The sequence below is a fragment of the Enoplosus armatus genome, chromosome 11 (assembly GCF_043641665.1).
Source record: "Enoplosus armatus isolate fEnoArm2 chromosome 11, fEnoArm2.hap1, whole genome shotgun sequence".
NCBI lineage: Eukaryota > Metazoa > Chordata > Actinopteri > Centrarchiformes > Enoplosidae > Enoplosus > Enoplosus armatus.
Genome location: NC_092190.1, coordinates 18,308,573 through 18,330,998, shown reverse-complemented (window position 1 = coordinate 18,330,998; position 22,426 = coordinate 18,308,573). Strand labels below are relative to the sequence as shown.

Below are 22,426 nucleotides of genomic sequence, written 5' to 3'. Positions count from 1 at the left end.
GCAATTATCAAATTCCAATTTGAACCCTGCTTACTCTTCACAGACATATCTCGTCTGACTGATTTCAGATTTTAATTGACAGGACTGCCTATTGTTTGCCATTGGTCAAGGGGTGGCAACTAATGAAACAACATTGCATTTCGGAGCCAATTCCAATAAAAAATCTGCTGGATGAAACCAACACCCTGCAGCTTGATGTGTTTCAGTGATGCCTGGCTCCTACAGGATGTTACCACTACTGCCAATTAAAGCTCTCACATCAGCATGAGATACAGTACATTTAATACACCGTGGTGCATGACTTGTATTAAGTCCAGGTGCAGTGTGAGCTGACTACAAACAAAGCTAAGGTCTTAACATAACTCAGATGATGCAAATCTGTGTAAGCTTGTTACTCTTCAATGAATGTTGCAATTACGACTGGCAGTTATGTTTTTTAGACATAAAAAGGGCCAATAAGTATGAATTTTACTGTTCCACAGATCAAATATACAGCAGGTGGACACAATAGCATACTGTACACTGTAACAAAATACAATAGCCATTGACCAAATACTGTCCCTATATTTTTGAGATTGTGTCAGAGTGCTGTTGATGATAATGTTGAGTCCATACAGCATCTTGTAGTATTGAACTGCATTGTATTGTAAGGCATTTACAATATTCTATAGCTCTATACATAAAGGGGGTAGGACAAAAGGTTATTTTGTCCTCAGTTCTTGCTAATATTGCGTTCACTCCCTGTAGGTTGCTGATGGAGCTTAAAAACTGTATAACTCATGTTTATTTTATGTATAGTATACCCAGTCTTGCCGTATACAAACATATTTGAGATATTTTATCAGCTTAGATATTTAACCTTTAAAATACAAATACCAATTGACATTGTTTGACCTTACGACTCTGGACTTACTTAATATTTCTTGCAAAATATACACCATGCTTTGTCCCTATTGTGCCATCTTGTTTAGACCTTGCCAGTGTTGTGCAAGTCACACTAGCTCAAAGTTCAGTTCACACAGATTAAAATTAACTAGTTCACGTTCATAGTTTACAATTTCTAATTTTAAACTAAGTTCACGGTCCCATAAAATGAATTAGGTCACATCAACGTTCACGCTGTGCTTGCTCAGGCATCACATCTAATATATTGGAATCGATACAGAGAAGATTAGCATGGCCCCTGCGAAAGGATGACCCGCAAATTTGTGAAGCGTTTCCACATTTCCTTTTTTCGAAAATAGTGCGCATGCACCGACTGTGCATGCAACCTGTTACAGTCACTCCTGTTTGTTTTCTTATTCTTTCTTACTTTTCTCCTTTATTGTAATTTATATTACTAACCCCCAGGAATCAGGAAAGTATTTCTGATTCTGATTCTGTTCATTTCTTCCATTTTTTTTTTAACTCTATTATTTATTTTTTTGGGGTGGAGGAACTTTGTGGCTGTTGGCTGAAGGTCTTACCCTTCTTGTGATGATCATCATTCACTTGCAAATATTTCCCATGATGGGTCGGATGCTTCAACTCAATGTGCATAAAAACATGATTATTCTTTCGTTGGAATCTGTACTGATTTGTTCATAAAATTCTCTCAAATATTCATATGAACTGGCTTCAACAGTAGCGGTAGCTGTGTTTTTTGAATTGCAGCTGGTTTCATTAGGCATGCTGGCAAGCCAGTTGACTTAAGCAGTTCTTTAGTTGCAAACTAATTCAGCTACGTTCACTTCACCGTTCACCACCAATATGAGCATGTTCTGTCTTGCTTAGTCAGTGTCTTTGCAATAATCTTTGCATCAAAACTAAACCCTGTAGGCTCTGCATTGTTTTAAATAAGCATTCTCACAGTATTTTGTAGTAAGAGGTAGGTATCTTTAACCAATTTCAGTTTCACCATACATGTTTAACAATGGGCCTGTTAGTTTCTCTTTTAATATTTTCAGTTGGAAGCCTGTCAGATAATGCTGCCTTGCATATTAGGAATAGTAGCTTGAGCTTTTGCATTGCCAGAAAACATCCAATCATCGCTAAAAACTGTCTGGTTGGCTGTATTCTCAGGATAATTAGAGTGATGGACTGAGTGACTTGTAGTCATTAACAAATGTATATAACTTTCTTTTTAAATGGATCTGTTGTGACTTCCCCTTGGTTATTTCTAATAGCACTAATGGCTCTTTTTAAGTTAAGCCTCTTAATCTGCAGGCTTGCACTTTACCAGGTTTTTCAGCCTGGTCATATAAAGTTTGTTTGAGCCTAATTAAACTGTCTTAAACTTTTTAAAATGTAAAGCTCCTCATATCCAGCAATAAGAGAAAATAGTGATTTGCTTGTATTTGATTAGCTGAAAATGCATCCCTTTCCATTTTCAGAATGTTGGTGTCCACCCATTTAATATTCTGCTTAATTATTGGATCAAGAACTAGTGAAGCTTATTATTTTATCTCTAATATACACATAGAATTTCTACCTGATGGCTGCTGATGAATGATCTGAATTTATTATAAAGAAAACATCTTTCATTTGTCCCACAAAAGTTAGATTCCTGGAATCATTTTGGATGCCAAAGTCACTTAAAAATAAACTCAGCATTAAAACAAAATAATATCAGCATTGAAAAGTTGAGTCAAATGTGTACTCGGTTTGCTGATACAAAAGAATAATAAAGTATAACCATATATATCCATCTAATTACCATTATTACTATCATATCATGTAAGCATAAACAGATTTTTAACACTTGTTTAACATCTGATCACTGTCAAACCTTCACTGACAATGTAACAATGCAGTCTTAATATAAATTGTGAGGAAAACAAAACATGGATAGAAAACAATGATACTGCTATTAAGAGAAACAATAATAATAATGCAGAAAATCTATTCCCATGGCTCTCAACCCTAATAAACCAGGTTGTTGGATCCATCTCCTCTCCCACCTAACCTCTGTGAAGGCCAGTGCACTGATTGATTAAATGCTAGAAAGAGAGTGGGTAAATTCAAGCTTCAGTGCAACACTCAAAGATAACATGAAACAGAAATGAGTGACTTCCACCAAGAACTAATGCCTCTCTGAAATAAATTGTTCAAATCCAAGTCCAAATCAAATCCTCTCTACAGGATGGTACGTGCAGCTTTCAGTACTTTCCGTTTTTACTTTGCTGTGTGTCCTGATTTATTCCCATGAGGAACTTTTCAGCTTCAGTTGAGGAAAACTCAAGACAAGACTGTGCATCAAAAACTCACTTTAGCTGGGTAGCATACTCCCTTTGTGCAGCTCAACTAATTAATCTTGAAAGAACATGATGTCTTCCTTGTACAGAATCTCTTTAACATAAACAAATCACTTTACACTATCAGTTTCAAAAAAGAGCTAAAAGCTATTTTGTCATCTTTTCCCTTTCCAGGAGGTCGGGGTGGATGGACGGGTCGAGAAAACACTGGACGATTCCCGTTTCCAACTGACAGTTAAAATTGTTTTTGTTTTTTTTAAAGCATGACCTCGATTGTCCCATAATTTAAACCAGTCATTGTAAGTAGTCATTGTAACCCAAACCAGTTTTAAATCTAACGTTAAGCTTAAATATGTACTGTACACTGAAAAGCTATTATAAACTGTGGGTTCTCATTTTCTGGGAGAGGAGGAGAACTTGAATTTGCCAAAAATGGCCAGGAGCTGCATATACTCTGTTGTGCCAAGTTCAACACCACTGTGCCTTCTCCACCTTTTATTCATAGGAACTCTCACAGTGTGCTTGTTGATGCAATATAATATCATCTCAAAGGGCCAATGCATAGACGGGGCAGACAGAGAGATTAATTTAGACAGTGGTCAGTTGTGTGTCTTCATCTGACACAGTGTTTACGTGTTAACAACAATCTTGAAACTATCATTGCTCTAATTAAAACAAGCAATCTAATTAAAATCTACTGACTCATCTGAGACTTCCGTTTTGAGTGTATTCAGCTCTGAACCAGTGGTTGCACAGCTGGAAGTCAGCTTTGGAGGATCTGGTTAATTTTGTTTCATTAGAAAACTTGGGTGCCTCATTGATGCTCGTCAAAGTGCTCCTTCACGGTCTCATTAAGCCTGCAGGCACTGCTTTGATGATGTTGCATCATAATTTCCATGTATGTATATTCCATGCACAATAGTGCTGCAGCCGCCCAGCGAGCAATCAAGTAAAGCTGTGATTTTCTGGACTGTGAGGCTTTTACACTGTCATCAACGTGACGGAGAAGAGAGTACCTTGGAAAAACTGCTTGCAATTTCCCACGTCATTCTAAAACATACTCTTGTGTTTGGTTTGAGGGTTATTTTCTCTAGCATCCTCTGCTACACAACATGCAACCAAACAGAAAATGACCGAAAGGCATGTTTTTAAAATGTGCTCTTGAAGGTGTACAGTAAGTGGCCTATTGGGTTGCAGTGAACTACTTTGGAGTTATGGGTGGCCATTCCTACCACTTAACCCTAACCTTAAAGATTTTATCCATAGACTTCTAAATGTCTTCATATGTCAGAGATGAACACAATGTGCTCCTGATTAAAGCTTATTGCTTCTTCTGTCTGACATAACTCATCAACAAAGGCCCAGCAGTAAAAAAGCAATTGATTTGGTTGGCGGGAGGTCTGAGCTCAAGCTGAAATTGGGCATTAAAATGACACAGTCCATTGCTCCCACTTGCAATATTCCTCCTCATGTCAAGGGAGACTCTGTGAGACTGTACAATTAATGCTTATGGGCAGAGGCTTGCCTCATTCAGTGCCCCAATGCTCTCACATCCCAGACAGCAACCAGAGAAGAAAAAACAAAAATCACACCATTTAATTAAACTCTTGTTGATTTGTGGCTCTATTGTGTTATCACTTAAACTACAATTAGGTGAACGTTATAAAAGACAAGTTAATTGAGGGTTATCACAGGGATTAAATTTACCTGACAGCAAGGAGAAATGAAAGGGAAGGTTCCCCTAAAATAGTAGGGGTTTTTTTTTTGACCAGACTGCACATGTCAGCCCTCTACGCTTTGCTTTGACAACTTGGCAAGTCCGATTATCATCAGAACTTTGCTGAGGGCGTCAAATGTGCATCTATCCATGTCTCATATCATGGCATTAAAGCAGTCTATTTTCCAGAGAGTCTTTGGCCATTTCCCCCCAGCAGTTTCGGTGAAATGAACCTGCCTGTCTCCAGCACTCTGTCCTCTATACACTATACCTGTCTGTTCCACTGTTGGCTTTAACTACAGTTTAGCCGTCGTTCATCCCCTCTTGACTGCTCATGCAGAGAAACTTTTTTTAAACATAGCAGCTTTAAGGAAATCAAGTATTAGGCTGGATGCTATTAAACATGAAAGGGATGAGTTTGTTAGATGTCTTTGTGGGCACCAAAAAACCTCCCAGTATTTCCTCCCAGAATGAGGTCAGGCGACCTATCGATATGTGCGGTATTCATGTAATACCATTGCTTTTGTTTATCTCACACCGCACAGACACCTAATTTCTTTTGCTTTCCTTGTGATAAATTATGTTTGTAGGAATGTGTGGAGAGAATCTATTATCTGGCTGTTTTCAATTCAATATAGAAAGGGAGAAAAATTGACCTCGTCCTTTCAGGCACAATAATAAGCACTTAGTGGCTCATAATAGAATACAAACAAACATAGTGTTCTCTAAAGGTTTTTGCAAATCTGAATTCAGTTTTTAAAGCCATTTGCAATGCATTCAAAACTACAACTAAGGTCAGAGGAAAGATTGGAGACATAATATAATGCAGCTACCTCCATAATGTGACTATTGGGACATGGAGAAATTCACATGCCCTTATCTTGTGTTGTTTTTCACATCTGTGGGCTGCAGCATGCATTGGAATTGGCCTTAACAAGAGTGCTGAACTGGTCAACATGCACACAGAAGTCTCTTTCTTGATAAGTCTTATTCTCCCAAGATGCAACAAAGTAAGATTTTAAGGTTGGAAAGAAAAGAGAGAGTATGAAAATTCAATCTGCACAGTCAAATTGATGGCAAACCCCTCGACGGCCTGCCAGGGAACAGATGGTATTACAATATGAGGACAGCACTATTAACAGATCCATCCATTTTGTGCCTATGTTGGGAGAGTAGCACATCACTGCAGAGGGATTTACTGAGCCAAAATTGTCAGATGGCCACTCCACCTTTCATGCGAAAAGGGAGTTGGTCTTTGCAGAAAAGACAGCAATACACAATGATACATTCTGTGCTGTGCCATCGCCAAGTGGCATCTTATTACTTTGTGTCTCATGTTGTCTTTTGATTATCGCTGAGAACATGATGAAGAAACCTCACTCACTAACTATTATAACAATGTAAGAGACCATATGCCCCCCATCCAGGCTTTGAAGACTGTCTTGCAGAAACTTGTACTAGTGTTCGTATTTTGGCATTCAGTCTTCGACTCCAGATTGAAGAACCACTTTGCAGTTTCCACTAAAGGACTTGAATTATATCCTGTTGGAGAAGAAAGGCGAAGTTAAGTGCTGCATGAATATTTCAGATCCCCATTGTCTAATTGCACTTAATTAGTATGATTAAGCATTTAAGGGTTGCTTCTACAGTGAATCTGGAGATGAAGTGGTAGCTGTCACTTCTGTTGAAAATATAGCAAAAAAAAGTTCTGTTATGAAAAGGCCTGCATGCGTTTGCATTTAAACGTCAGCCATTGGAACATCACATGTATAGGAGCACTGGTAGAGAAGGTGAGAATAATTTTCATAATTGACATTAACTGCAGTAACTTAAATTGCTCCTTTGCATTCTTGGCTAAAAGCTTCTCCAAATATAGTTAAATACCAAATATCAATCAAATGCTCACGTACCAGAGACGCCTTGGACTTTCTGTTCTGGTAAATAGTGACTGCCAACAGAAACTGGAGTACTGCTTCTTTCAAAGTGCATCTGCTAAGTGAGTGCCACCAGATACAGTCATCATTTTTTTTGCTTAATAAAGTTACATGAGTTTTTGAGATGATCCTTGCAGCAATTTTGCAGATAGAAAAAAGAACTGATACAAAGTTTTTGATTACATCAGTTAAATCTAAATCTAGAGTGAAAAAGAAATTCCTATGTTATATGGCCAAGTGTTAAATGAGAAGATCGATGCCACTCTCACGTCTGTGAAATGAATATGCAGCTGGCGACAGCAGCTGGTTAGCTTAGTGTAGCTAACCTAGACTAAAGAATAAACAGGGGGTAAAAGCTAGCATGGCTCTGTCTAGAGGTAACAAAATCCCTCTACCAGCACCTCTAAAGCTCACTAATTAACGTTTAAATCTTGTTTGTTTAAACATACAGAGCCAGGCTAGCTGTTTCCAGTCTTGAAGTTAACCGGCTGTTATCTCAAGCTACATATTCATCATACAAACGTGACTGTGGCATCAATCTTGAGGCATGTTTGCCAATCATGAAGGGATGTACAGTCACCAAATTCAGCCCATCGCCTAAGTACCAAACCAGGTAGAAAAGTAATTAATCTTTCTGGAAACAGAAAAGCTGTTTGTCTAATTACAGTTTTGTCTTTTTTTATTCAAGGGATTCAAAGAATGCAAGTAATCTAGAATGAAAGTAACCTAGACATCTAGTTTCCTTAGTGAAAAATTTAATAAACATCTCCCCAACAATGATTTGATGTCAAGACGCTTCCAGGGAAACACAATTTTAGGACATACATTTAGCACAACACCTGTTTTGCAAGACACCCTCGCCGCACAGCCTAGAATGACAAATGCAGACTTCCAAACCTCTGGGTACACAGGTGCTGCATTTCAAAGGTGGAAGGAACTTGATATGAAAAACATTGAGACCAGTGTGGTGTTGGCATTACATTTAACTAATTTTCAAGCTTCCAGTGTCACAGTCATCTTAGCTTGTTAGCACATTTGCTGTCATTTGCAGACAGATTGTATATCAAAAATACATTTCTTCACAGTTGCTAATTTACTTAAATTTGCTCAAATACAGCACACTTTGTGGTTTTGTTTTGTTAAACTTGTGTATTAGACACATCCCTGAGTGCAAATGAAATCATCATGGTTACCTGTTTCATTGTGCCAGGCCACTTTAACGGTAGACAAAGACAAGACAGACTACTGCAGGGGGAAACTGGAATGGTATACCTGGCACAGTGATGTACCCTATTGTAATGCACAAGGCCTGCTTTGCCCAGCCCTTAGCCAGTGTGTCAAAGGGGGGACTCATATCTGATGAGATGCATTAGCTGGACTATAGGACTCTCTCTGGACTCTGATCCCATTAGAGTGGGTCATCAGAGCCTTGTTTGGTTCCTCACCTGCTGTAAGTCATACAACAAAGAAACAGATACTTCTTTCCCTCCCTCTCACCAAAAACTACTTTTTATATGTTGCAATATGATGTGCATGTTCATATTGTTGTGGTCTGGGTTTGAATGAAAACTGATATTTAACCCAATTAACTGGCCCAACACAGAGCCCATCTGCAGCAGAGACCGCATGTCTTCCTCTCCATCTAGCCCAGTTGTACATGTTGCAGTTGTCCTGGCAATCAACCTAAAGAATCTAAGGCATTTTCAGTTTTGGCATATGTTTGGGATATTTTTGGCACCATTTCCCATCTCTAAGCCAGGACGTTTTCAGGGCAACAGTTTCCTACGAGGTGTGACAAGATGTGAGATCTGCTTCAGAGTTGTCATGTGCCAGGTCCAGTTTGTTATCACAGTAAAAAGGTGTTTACATGTGTGGTCATTTCATACCCCAAACGCAGCAAGAAGTCCCCGTATTTAGTATTCACAAGCTGTATATAAACATTTGATGAATTATTTATAACACACTGTAATGTACTTGTAAGCAGATATAAGTGTTTATTAATGCATTTGTTTTAAGCTACTATAACTACTCACGTGGACACCCATAAGTGGTGCATGAACAGATAAATAATGACAACATAGTAAGACAATAATGATATAAAATATGTACTTATGGGACAAGTTTCAATTGCAGGCAAAGACTCTATATCCATAAACACCTAAAAATGTTGTTATAGCTGTTACTCCAAGCGCTGTTAAATGTCAAATATAGTAGTATATGTTTTTCATAACAGTTATGAAAAATATTTTGAGACCTTGAGACTTTTGAGACCTTGGTGATGAAGTCTTAGCTGTTTCTTGTTGTAACTTTAAGAATCATAACCTTTTGAGAAGTTTTTTGTTGATAGTGTGGGTAGAGGGAGTATTTTCTGGGTTACTGTGGCTCTCTTTCTCTGAGACATAACTTTGAGGATGACTTTAAGCATCAACAGAATGAAATTAAACAATTCATGACAAAATATTACAAAAAAATCCCACACTTACATATAAAAATAACTTTCACTCACAATAATCACAATGAAAATAAATGATTGTCAACTACACTGAAGACCGAGTCTTCAGCTGCACTCAGCATCACAAAAAGGTTTCAGTTTGTCGAGGATTTAAGTCACCAGCGTGTGTTGCCTGTTTTATCTTGTGTGCAATATATGTCGTCTGGAACAATCAGCCTTCTATGATAGTGTGAACAGTGTCATTACCTCAGAGACGTGCTGCAAGAATGTGCTTGTTCACAAGTACTTTCTACATTGTTTGCTCAGAGAGGATGTCTATCAGCAGATGGGAAAAAAAGTAGAAAGTTTTACCCTTTCAAACATCGATCCACAGATATTTTGGAAATGAAAAACACTGGGCTCTTATTGGCCTTCCATGACATACGGGGGAGTGTGTTTAAAAACAAACTTCAGATGGGTTATAAAGAGGAAGAATTAGTTGAAGGTTATCTGCAACTGAAGCCAAATACAGATAACTGATACAAAGAACATTTTGAAGATCAAAGGTTTTACTTGTATTTCTGATCATGCATTTAATCAAATGTCTTTTTAATAAAAGGCCATTGAATATAAGAATTACTGAAATTTAGAGTGTTGTTACGCGAGTTGAGGCAACTTGACCTCAATTCTTACTGATTAAACCTACTCTGGTGTAAAGAAATAGTTTGAATTCATTCATGTAATACAGTATGAATCAACACAATGACTTGAATTGTTTCCTAAAGGAAAGATGATTTGTTTAATATTGAGACATTTTGAATGACTTTTATCACATTGAGTCTTTAGCAAACCTACTTCTTGCCTTTTGTACTGATTTGTTCTGAAATTTAACTGTTCTCTGAGCTTTTATTGATTTACATGTATGCTGATGTTGATGTCGATCAACTGCTGAAGAACTGTGGTTTTGGGAGTAACCGCTAGAAACAAAACATGATACTGGTTGGTTGAACTGTGAGCTAACCATCTCGCCATCCAAGTAAATATGAAAAAGTAACTTCAGATTAAAGTTGTTTTACAGAGCAATGTATATTAATGTGAACATTTTCTGGTGTTTGTATTCATGTGTCAGACAGCAGAGATTAGCAGTGCAAAGTAGAGCATGATAGCTGCGAGGAAGAAATGTGAAATAAATTTGTTACTACTTTGGACTGCATGAAATCCAGACCAACCTGATCCGTTGCCATTCAAGCCTCATCAAGTAGACTCCTGTAATTTAAACATGGCTGGTACAAACTGCACCCATTGCTTCATGACCTGATTGACAGGCTGAACAAAATAGAAAAGTCGAAAAGAAATCCTATTTCAATTTCTAATGGATTCAGAAACTGGAAGAATACGTTGCATTGTTTCAACAAACACCTGCAGAGCAAAGCTCACCATCATGGAGTGTCCATAGATGCACAGAGGGTCATTACATGAGCAGTGTTTTGGCCTGAGTTGGTCCAAGAGACAAGACAAGGCAAGGCACTGCCTCGCAAAGACAGTATCATTAACTTTTGTTTGTTTTGTTTTTTTGCTTGACTGTACGTGCAAATCAGTATGGTTGTTCCTACTTGATTGCACTGTTCTGTGGGGAAGAAAAAAAGTCTCAAGTGACGAGGAGCTGTGTTTTCGCATGAAGGATGGGTTGACCTCATTAACCCAGTGTGTCCCAGTGTGTTATGAAAATCCTCCACACCCCACACTTCCAGTCTTAATGGGCACTTCAGCACTGCTGGTAATTACCGGAAATCCGTAACACAAGTAGGAACCTTGAAAAAATCCACAGACCCCAAGTGTGATTATTGGGACAGAGCCAGACATTCCATTAAGAACCATCAATGATGTCTCTGGATGTTTTGTATCAAATTACTATCAGTCTTTTGTTTAACATTACGCTTTAGCACTGAGGGCATAGCTGAAACTAATACAGAGGATACCCTTGATTATTGCTGACAGGGTTGGAGAGTGCTGAAACATAATGTATTTTGCCATCATGTGATAGTTTGTGTTGTTTTCAACACATGTTTGAAGACTTCTTATGAGGCAAACCTGCTTTTAAAAAAGTGGTGCTCACCTTCATATTACAGTCTTTATAATTATAGGAGAGGCCCAAAATATCTTGTTATAACTTAGCTCTGGATAATTATCAGCATAGGGATGTTTTGGTGAAAGTCTTCATTAGGATAATGTTTATCAATATTTATCTGTCTATGGTTTCTAAATACTGAGAGTGAATGAAAATATTTTCTTGTTCAAATAATCAAGGGTAAGGTACTTTGGGCAAATCCTCTTCTGAATACATAATGCCATATCCACCGGCGCAATACCCCTGAGATGTCATTCAGAACATTTTGAAATCAAAACACAGAAACACAATATGAACTATGACCAGGGAGTATGAATAATAACTGTTAGCAGAGTTTTATCCTTTCCTAGATATACTCAGACTTTACCTTGATAAATCTGACATTGTTTTGCCATTTTCCTTTTCTGTATTTCTTGTTAACCCATTAATCTGTAAGAAGCGCTAATGCACTTTGTTGGCAAGCTGCAGACATACCTTGCTAGTTTCTTCATATGAATTAAGAATTTTTAAAGAGAAATTGTTTCACTGGTCATAACCAACAAGTCCTCATACCTAAATAACAAAGTAGTTCGTTTGTCAGCGCCTGCTTAAACAACTTTGTTCTAAAAAAAATTTTTTTAAAAAGTGGTTAAAGGTGCACTAATCAAAAGATAATAGTGAATCAAATGACTAAGCGTAAGGTAAAAGGTGAACCCAGAAAGAATTATCACCCAAATCTGCAGTTCCCCCTCAGTTCTTGGGAGCATTTCAGCAACTTTCAGCTCATTGTTTTTGTAACTCAATCTCTCGCTGCTCTTGTCAGCATTATTTCCTGCCACTGCTCGAAAATAGTTCATTTGTGGTTGCCTGCTAAAATGATTGTTCCGAAAAGAGCCTGGTTGTAACAACTAGCGCAGCTTAAAACTACAGGTCCCAGAATCCACAGGGCAGCAAACACTCCTCGAGCAGCTACTTTGTCAGATAAACAACAGGAGAGCAACTGGTGTATCTGTTTACATTGCAGCCAAACAGATTCACGCTGTTTTAATAAATAAGTCAGTCAATGATCGACCGTTTTCCAACATGCCACAAGCAACCACAATCTGAATGCATGCTGCAGTAGTTTTCCAACAACAGCAGTGCACGGTAGTTGGGTACCTTGCTGAAGAGTCGCCTGCAGCTCTTCATCAGCAGCTCACTGTGCAGCTCCTTCCTGTTTCATTACTCCCTGCAATATTTAAAACTGGTCTCCTGTCAAAAAATGAAGAAAATGACTTATTTTGTAGATGCATGTTACAAATATGTTATCAGTTAGATCAATTGCTCAGGATTACATGCATGCCTCATGGCCTGTGAATTCCTTGTGTGTAGGTAGGCAGTTTGAGTCCCACAGGTAAATGGTGGACTATAACTTTAAATCCACTGTGTGCCACATCCACAGTGCAGTAGACTAGCTGGTAAACACAATGAAGCAACCAGAAGCTAAAGAAGGTGTGAGTTAACTAATTGGGTAAGGTTAGGGAACAATTATGGTCATGGTTAACAGAAACTAATGTTGACTCTTAATAACAGATGGGTTATGGACTGTGGTTCCCAGTGTCAAAGTGACACTCTGTACATGCATGTATTGTAATCCTTTATTTCTGACTGGCCTCACAAGACTAGATTAGTGCAGCCCATGATGAGATACGATTAATGATTCATGTTTTCACAATTCCTAGTTTCTGATTAAAGGTCAAGATAAGTCATTGACTATATGGTGCCCTTTACATATATTGTAGGAGTCACTGGGATTAACAAGGCCGGTCAATTTCTCTTTTGGCTGCACACCTCTGACACACTGATGTAGCAAAAAAAGGCGCTGTCATAACATCTGCTCTACCTCAAAATGGCATGGCTGTCACCATGGTTACACTACGTCCCCTTAAAGGGAACGAGTCAATGTTTACTGTGAACAGTGTGAGGATAGTGTAACACAGGGAGTCCCATTATCTAACAGTCTGTGCTGAACACACACTACAAACAAGTTTCAGTGAATTGTGTCCTCATGTCCATGTCCATGCCCCAATTGATATCCTGCTGCTAGTAAATTACGTCAGAAAAAAAATAATAAGCAAACACAATTCCACACTTCTCTCTGTCACAGTTCAGCTTTTTCTCATAATACAGTAAGAGATAGAAGGAACACAAATTCACAATGGCTGCTCTGTTCAGTGTGTTCTGACATGATGATGATGTCGGCTAGACTGCCTTTCACTACCACTTAATTTAGAGGGGAATGAAGATCAGAGGGAGGGGGTGGCTCATCGCTCATTCTCATCCCACACAAGTGAGATTAAAAACATTTTGAATCCCAATACAGCCGCCTTCTCTGGGGAGAAATCCCAGCGGAAGAAGCTCATTCCCCTGAGTGGCTGGATGGTAGGAACCTCACCCTTTGATAAGCTATCATGAGCTGTCTTTGCTCTCAATCAGTACATATCCACCCTGCTGCCTGACTCCTGCTCTCTTGATTCTCTGCCTCAGTGATGGGAGGCAGCATCAATACTGTTTCCACCCTACGCAGCCTTGAGAGAAGGCCCATTCTTCCTGAAATCGATTGAGAATTCTTCAGAAATTGAAAAACTGAAACTCTAAACTGTTAAAATAAGTCAAAGGCTCCAAAGTTTTAATTCTCTCTGGAATAGGTTTTGTCCTCAACACATTTGAAATTTGATCGCAAAATATTGTATATAGTTAAACTCATTTGCTAAACCATTCATGTGGCTAACATTGAAATGTTTACTCTATTGGTAAAAAATGTGTCTTCAATGGGGATTTGGGGATATTGCGGGGAGGTATCATATTCTAATGATATAAAATTTAAACACTGGACAGTTTAAAGTGATTATACATGAATACTGTGCTATAACAGAATTACTGACTGAAGGCCAGGTACAGCAATAGCTTTTCTTTTTTCAGGACCATGAATAGTGCCAAAGAAGAAAAATGTAGACAAAATTACAATTAATCCTTAAAATGTTGATGATCTTGATCTCAATGAGATTACCTGATTAAATAAAGGTTATATAAAATAATATGAAATAAATAAGGTTATATAACACACACACACACACACATATATATATATATATATATATATACAGTATATATAAAACCTGTAAGACAGATGATAAGGATCTCAACCTGTTCTCAACATTGTACACACAGGACAGGTTTTTTAAAGAAAGAAAAGAAACACAAAAATACTTTCCTTGTGCAAAGATTGGCCTTGATTCATACAATTTCAGCTCTCAGGAACAACTGCCACACTTTTGAAGTAAATACCTGATGAGGACAATCTAAGGTTATTCATGGGAGAATTTGATTCTAAAATCTATTGACTCTGTTCATTAGTAATTCAGCTTCTAGCTTCCAGCATCTGCAGCATTATTTCAGAAGAACAGATGAGAAAAGCGTACAGCTGGAGCAGTAATTCTGTCTCTTTTCTTCTTGGCCTGCCTGTCAATATCCACACCACCTGTCACTGGGGGCTGCTACATCTGTCAAATACCATTTTCTGTTGCTTGAGTATTAACCAATTTCAATTCAATAACTTGATTCATCCCCAGTGGGGTAAGCAAAAAGTCAGTTTCCACAATGTCTGGTTCATCGGCTCTTAATGATCTTTCTATATGAATAAAACTAAAACTAAATCTGTTATTTCTGTGCAGCAAAGAACTTACTGAAGATATTAAATTGGCAACTGAGTGAAGATTGATTTTCATTGTTATTCAATACTTTTTTCCAATGAAGAATAGTGCTGCATACAAAAACACATATATGTTTTCCCGGTATAAAGGTCAGCTTACTGTAACTGGTTTCCTTGAGCTACCAGTTCCATACTAGTCCATCAATGGATCTTTTTAGGGTTATAGTAATTGTTATTTTGTGACATGTCAGTTCTATAGGTTTTTTTTTTGGAATTAGTGTTTTATTTATATTAGATTTTAAAGTACAACATTACCCAGCTTCAAACTGTCTAATACACGATTTGCTCATGTTTACACATTAAATATGTATTAGGGATAACTCTCCTAGTTAACAAGAAATAAAACAATATTTCATATTCACAGTAAGGGTTCAAGCAAGGTGCACTACACAGTATGCAAAAAAATAGAGAGATAACATCAAAGTCATGCATAAAGCCTAATTTAAGCAGACACTGCAAAAGATCTGTGAGCCAAGGTGTTTCACAGATAGTACATAGTTTGAATTAATCTACTCTGCAATGAAAAGAAGTGATCTGTCATTAAAATCTACCCAGAGAAATGTAGCCTCTTGTAGGAGGGAGTGAAATTCAGTTTTCTCAGCAAGTGTCGGACTGAGGCATACAGGACTGCTGCACCAAAATCCACAGTAATACATTGAGAAAGTAATGAAAAAGCTGGGTGATAGTCCTTGAAAGTTCCTCCTCCTCTGTCTGAATGAAATGAATCGACATTTGCTTATATTGTTAATTATACTGCTATTAAGCACAGTCATGCCGTACTGATCCAGGGGTAAACAGACGTCATACCAAGGACACTGGAGGAGAACTGCGAGTGTTGTACATATGCCATTACCTGATATGACACTCCATCCGAGCATTTGTGTCCCATTGACTTTGAGGCATAGTGAGATGAACTAATATAATGTGGAATCGCATGGAACCATTAGCCCCTTAAAATGTAAGCAGATGTCGAGTTGGGCAGATGTTGCTTGTTAGTTAAATTTTTGGTTTGAATGATCCACAACAAATTGTGTAACACAGCTGTGTTACTAAGTACAAGCTTTTAATACAATTGTCGCAGATGTTTTTAATTGTAGGTGGATTCATGGTTGGGGACATGATGAAAGTATGAATGGAATTAATAAGATTGGTAACTACACTGCTGGAAGACTTCCCAAACAATTTCCAAGAATTATAGATAAAAGGAAGAACACAACCATAATATGCCTGCAAAACTAGTAGAACGAGATCTGCACAGAAACTGGTTTGCCATGATTGGACACTCAATCAATCAATCAAGTTTATTTTTTCATATGTAATCATATAAGGTACAATCACAGTGAAATGTAACCCCACCAATTTTTTTCAATTTGTGTATTAAAAAGAGTTGAAGCTCTTCCTGAGCCTCTGCTGGTTTGGTATATCCAGTACCTTATTCCCAACCACAGCAGGGAGAAGAGGCCGTTATCCAGGCGGTTGGGATCCTTAATGATTCTCCTGGCCATATTCTTGCAGCGCCACGTGTAAATATCCTTTAGGCAGGGTAGAGCATCACCCATTGTATTTTGAGCTGAACTAACCATTCTTTGCAGGGCCTTGTGGTCCTGTTCTTTGCTCTTCCAGGCAGTGTTCCCCTGTCAGGACACTCTTGATGGTGCAGGAGTAGAAATTCCTCAGTATTTGAGGGGATACTCAGAATTTCCTCAAGCATCTTAGGTTAAACAGTCTCTGTACAGGGTGTACAGCAGGGGGCTAAAAACATAGCCTTGGGGTGCTCCGGTGTTAAGGAGAAGTGTGGAAGAGGTGTTTAATCCCAGGTTCTTGAGCTTTGTGACGAGACTGGAGGGAACTATGGTGTTAAACACTGGACTGTGTTCAGTTAACAGCAATCTCACATAGCTCCCTTTCTTGTCCAGGTGAGATGGGGTGGTGTGGAGGATGTGTGCTATGGTGTATTCTTTCATATTCTGCGACTATATAATGAAAATGGACTTGTCATAGTTTGTAGCATGAAGTCTGTTAAAAACAGTTCTAATGCACTGGAAATCATACATTTCAAAACATAAATTGTTTCGCATATCAAAACGAAGTCAAGTGCGATACTACTATCACTCTGACTTAATTTGCTGTAGACCTTTCACCACTGCAGAGCTGAGTGGAACCAGTATAAACCAGCCCACCAGGAGATGCCCCATGATATGGATTTATCCATATCTGGCCAAGCAGCTTTTTAGCTGGGTTCCATCTGTGTTTTTGTTTTATTTTGGTTTGTTTATTTTCCCTATAAAATTGTTGCTCAGTACACCAATAAGACATTAAACCATCTTTGCAATTTTTGCAATGTTTGTAACATTCTGTTTAAGGGATAATGCTTGTGTTATTCTATATTTTTCTTATTATCAAATTGTTTAAAAGTTATTCAAATGTTTTGTTTGTTTGTCAATTGTTGGAGACTATTTTTCAGCAGTGTGTATGGGATAGACTCAAAATAAACTACAGTAACCATGTTCACTGTAATGAAGAAACACAAATAACATTAAATAAGCTATCAGACTTTGGCTACACAGAAATTAATTGTAGGATCAATTTATTATTGGTATTGGTATTTTTGTTAGAGTTTTTGACAGTAAGAAAAATATAGAATATCTCCAGACTAATTATGTCATGACTCCCTGCTGTTGCGCTCCTGCCATTTCTAACATCTTGTGTTAACCATCCATCATTGCAACTAATTATTACCTCTCAGTACTGAGTACAATAGCTACTAGTATTGCGTTCCAGTTATAGATACACTTACACAGGTCCGTACCTCACAAATGACTGGGTCAACTGGCCAATCATTCACAATTGGAAACTAGACTTCGTCAGTGCTAAGCTACGTTCACCCAGATGCTTTAAAGACTGGAAGCCAAAACTGGGAAACAAAAGGAGAGAAAAACAACAGAAGAACACGAAGCTTGCAGAGGCGTGTGTACACTGGACACCATACAGTAATTGCTCAAACGTCTTTCTCTTCATTTACGTAGTCTGTCAAGCTGTCAGTCTTCAAGCAATTCATGTTTTACAGGAAAAGTCTGATGGGTGATGTCTATTTCCAGTACCAGCTCTTAGATATTTATTTCAACCAGCATACCAGCTTGTGAGATCGTTTATCATTTTGTGGTTTTGAAATTAGCATAACATTCACAGAGAGATTCAAAGACTTGATTATTATGCTCTCAAATGAATTGAAAATACCTTTGGACAAGCAAAAATCAGTAACTGATACATGCATTCAAAACCATCATTTCAAATTAAATAAGTATTGTCATTTATATCTCTTTGCAAATCTTTAATTCACTGATAGTTGAGCAGCTGATAAATAAAGATGGCTGAGGGGTACCTGCTTTAGACTGCCTTGACATTTTGCAGAAAAGCTGAAAAAATAGTGTAGCTCTTTGTTAAGAGTGTAGCTTCTCTGTTAAAAGATAGAGGCCAAAGCCAACTTGATAGAGTGAGTAAACAAAATGATAAAGAATGAAAGTGTCCATTTCTGACAAGAAATAACATGACTCGGCAGTAATGGGTACAGGAGTGTTGTATGTGGATTCTGTGCAGGTAATTTCTTCCCTTGTTAGTTTTATGTTTGGATACAGGCAGTACAAAGATAATTACCTGCTCAATGTTTGTTTTTACCCAGATAATGCTAATTTTTTCAAGGGATAAATGTGGTTTGCATGCTGTTATTGAGAAACAAAATACAGAGAACAAAAGCCAACTTTGCTAATAGCTATGCTGCAGATATACACTGAAAATATACTGTGTACATGCCGGAAAGGGGCTTCCAAGTGCCACCATGAGTCCTTGATGTGTCCTTTACTGAATAAGATCAGTTTATTACACAAAACTAAACAAAACCTTATATAACCAATCATAGGAGCTGAGTGTTAAGAGCAGATCAAGGCCAAAGACCATGACCAAAATGTTCAAAGGGGACCAGTGTCAAAAGTTAAGTAAGAACAAAGAAATTAATTCATAGCAGATAAAAAGGGCAGCAACCCAATCTCCATCATAAGGAGAGAGTCACTTTCCAAGGGACATAATGAGTGTTTGAATAGAAACATACAGTATATTCTTCAAGTGCAAAACATATGGCCAACAAATAAATTGTTCATAGCGCTCCATAGCCATACCTTCAAATTGAAAAGATCCACAGTGGTCTTGATCCCATGACGGCAGACGATAAGAGAGGAACACCATCAAGCTGAAATAATGAATTGATGGAATTAGATTTCATTTACTTGCCAGTGTTGAACCATGATATACAACATGAGATCCTCTCTTATCGCTGTTGTCTCTGCACATGATGAAGTGGAAATATGACACTTGGGATAACCACGATTTTCCACTCAAGCTGAAACATTTAATTCAACTCAAGCAGATGTGTTGTTGCTACAGTTTGCACAGGTGAATCTTTGCCTCCATTTGATTAATTTCATTACATTTTTGTTCCATAATACAACTAATTAGACTATCGCTGCATTTGCTAGTGACAAACTTATAGAAATTATTCTCTCAGGGTGAGCAGAGTGAGAGTGAGTGTGTTAAAGTTAATGATGGGCGTACCTGTGTCACAGGATAGAATTGTACATTTATGCAGATGACACTGTTGTATAAACATATGCAAAAACAGCCAAGCTAGCAGCTGTAAAGCTAACATGTCTTAGTTTGAAGCCAATGTACAGTCCCCTGACATTGACATTCTCATAAAGGAAAGATTGATGTAGTTACTGAATTGAAATATTGTAATAATGGTGGGAAAATCGTAATTATATATATATAATGTGCTAGAAATTATCCTAATTTCTAGCTCTATATTTTCATTTTGTGATTCCACTACAGTAGCTTTGCATGATTCACGGTTCAAAATAGTCCTGATTTATCTTATACTGGCCCCTCAGTTCAACCTCTGTCTGAAACAAGATGTTTGAGCTCCGGTCTCCCTAAAAGCAATGTAACATTGTGTGACAATGTAACATTATATATATGACAGAAAATAAGGAAAAGCATAATAGGTCCTCTTTAAATACAACTTGGCACATTTTAGACAAATTAGAGACTGTCTTTCTATGGATGCAGCCAAGATATTTATGCATGCTATGAACGTTTCCCACATCATGTCCTATTGTATTACATGTTGGGGGCAGGCTGGAGAAACAGTCATTAGAACCACTATAGTCACTGTATAAAAAAAAACTTAAAAGTTCTGGATAAACAGCATATCCAATGTCATTGTTGTGGGATACTGGAGAGACATAATCTTCAGGGCTTTCTTTGAGAATTTTAGATTATATGAGAAGCGTCATGATACAACTGCACAGGCAAGCCTGCCTTGTTTAGCTATCATGCATCTCTTTGGCAGGAGAAAAATGTCAGGAAGACCCAGTGGCCTAACTGTTTTTGATTCCTCTCTTTAGCCTGACAGCTGGATATATAGTTTCTGAATGTACTCCATGCAAGCATGCTGAGAATTTGAATTATGCATAAAAAGGTACTGCATATGAATCAATTACACACTATGGGAACAACAGTCTCCTAAGCAGTGGTATAGGGCTAACTGTCAAGCTCAAAGGCCCAGAAGCTCTTTACCTATTGTAATATAACCTTTACTGCAATAGTTCTGTGTCCAAAACTCAAAATGAACAAAAAAGTGCTTTCAATGGAATGGGACAGGCAAGAACTCGAAGGGCTGTTCCCAGGGCAATAGTGTTGGGAGTCATTGTATTTGTATATTTCCCATTGTTATTCATTATATCACAGATAATGTTAATAAGCCTAAATTGGCTTAAAGTGCTTGCTCATGGTGGGAACTGTTGGGTCTCTGTAATAACATTATAAAGAGTCGGTCTAGACCTGCTCTATTTTGTAAAGTGTCATGAGATGACTTTGTTGTGATTTGGCGCTATATAAATAAAATTGAATTGAAAATTGAATTAAATGTTGGTCATGTTTTCATGATATTTATCCACTCAGAGTATGAAATGACATCTGTTAAACAACAGCGAGCTTACATTATTTGACTGAATGCTTAGATTTACTGTTGCATATTAACGGCATTGAAATTGTGTCACAGTATTCCCACAAGTGATTTGTGCTTGGTTTGCTAATAGAAAATCTATTCATATTCTCATACAGTTTTCTGCTGTGCAGTTTACATTGTCTGCATTGGACCATGTGAATTGGATTGTCAGAGTCGTCGAGGCCTACTATATATGTGCTGAGCTCAACAGGGCTCTTATTAAATAAAGTTATGTCAAGTTATATTTTATTGAATGCCTCCTCATCAAAGAAATTTAAAAATAATCTTCGACCTTATTAGATAGGGATAATGATAATGATAGATAAGGAGAGAGGAGGGATGACATGTAACAAAGATCTCCACCAAGAATCAAACTGTTGCATTTCACGGTCGGCACCTTAAACCCCTAAGTCACCAGGACACTTTTTTTTTTTGTTTTTGCAAACTTTGAAACCTGCCTCGTTTATATCCAAGATTATATCTTTTGGCATTTGGCTTCTTCTCCATCTTTTGTTGAAGCAGTACTATATCAACTGTATGAGTGATAAAATGTCAGGTCAGTTGAGTTATTTTGCCCCCTAGAGGTCAAAATAGATAAACGCAGCTTTACGGATTTAATTGTGTGTGCTTTCACTTCAATTTGGTCATGTTTGTGGCTCCATTTGATCATTCCCTTAAAGACGAAAGAACTTATCATAACTTAGATCATAGTTTTGACATGGAACGTTAATTGCACAAATATGCTCAATGTTCAAGTGAGTTAAGTCATGAGAAGACACTTTCTTGCTGAGTCAGTTTATTTCTGTGTTAAGAGTGAGAAATTCTTTTGGCAAGAATTCATGACATTTTGCATTGTTGTCTTCTAAATTGTGTGTATTATGGTGTTTGATTTATGGTTTCTTAGAAAAACCAACTGGAGTAGAACTTGACTTAAAAAAGCTTAAGCTACGAGCTTAAGTTAACTTAGTTTCAGGTTTTGCCAACCGCATGTATTAAGTGCATGTTATGGCCTGTTAGTAGCTGGTGCAGCGGTTAGGCTTAGTGGTAATAAAATCCCAATCTAACAACAAAACATCAGTACTAGCTGTCCTGTGACAATTAAAACTGTTGTTTATTTAAACTACATTGCCACAGAATGATGATATTTGTTTGACTAAAACAACAGGCATGTGTAAAAATATATCACATTACATTT

The 22,426-nt window shown here is 37.7% G+C and overlaps 1 non-coding gene across 1 annotated transcript; it reads left to right on the top strand.

The window, feature by feature from the left end:
• The first annotated feature begins 1,121 nt into the window (after positions 1 to 1,121).
• Positions 1,122 to 1,228, top strand: LOC139293324 (U6 spliceosomal RNA). The gene has a single exon (XR_011597940.1). It is a non-coding gene; the product is annotated as a U6 spliceosomal RNA (small nuclear RNA).
• Positions 1,229 to 22,426: the final 21,198 nt, after the last annotated feature.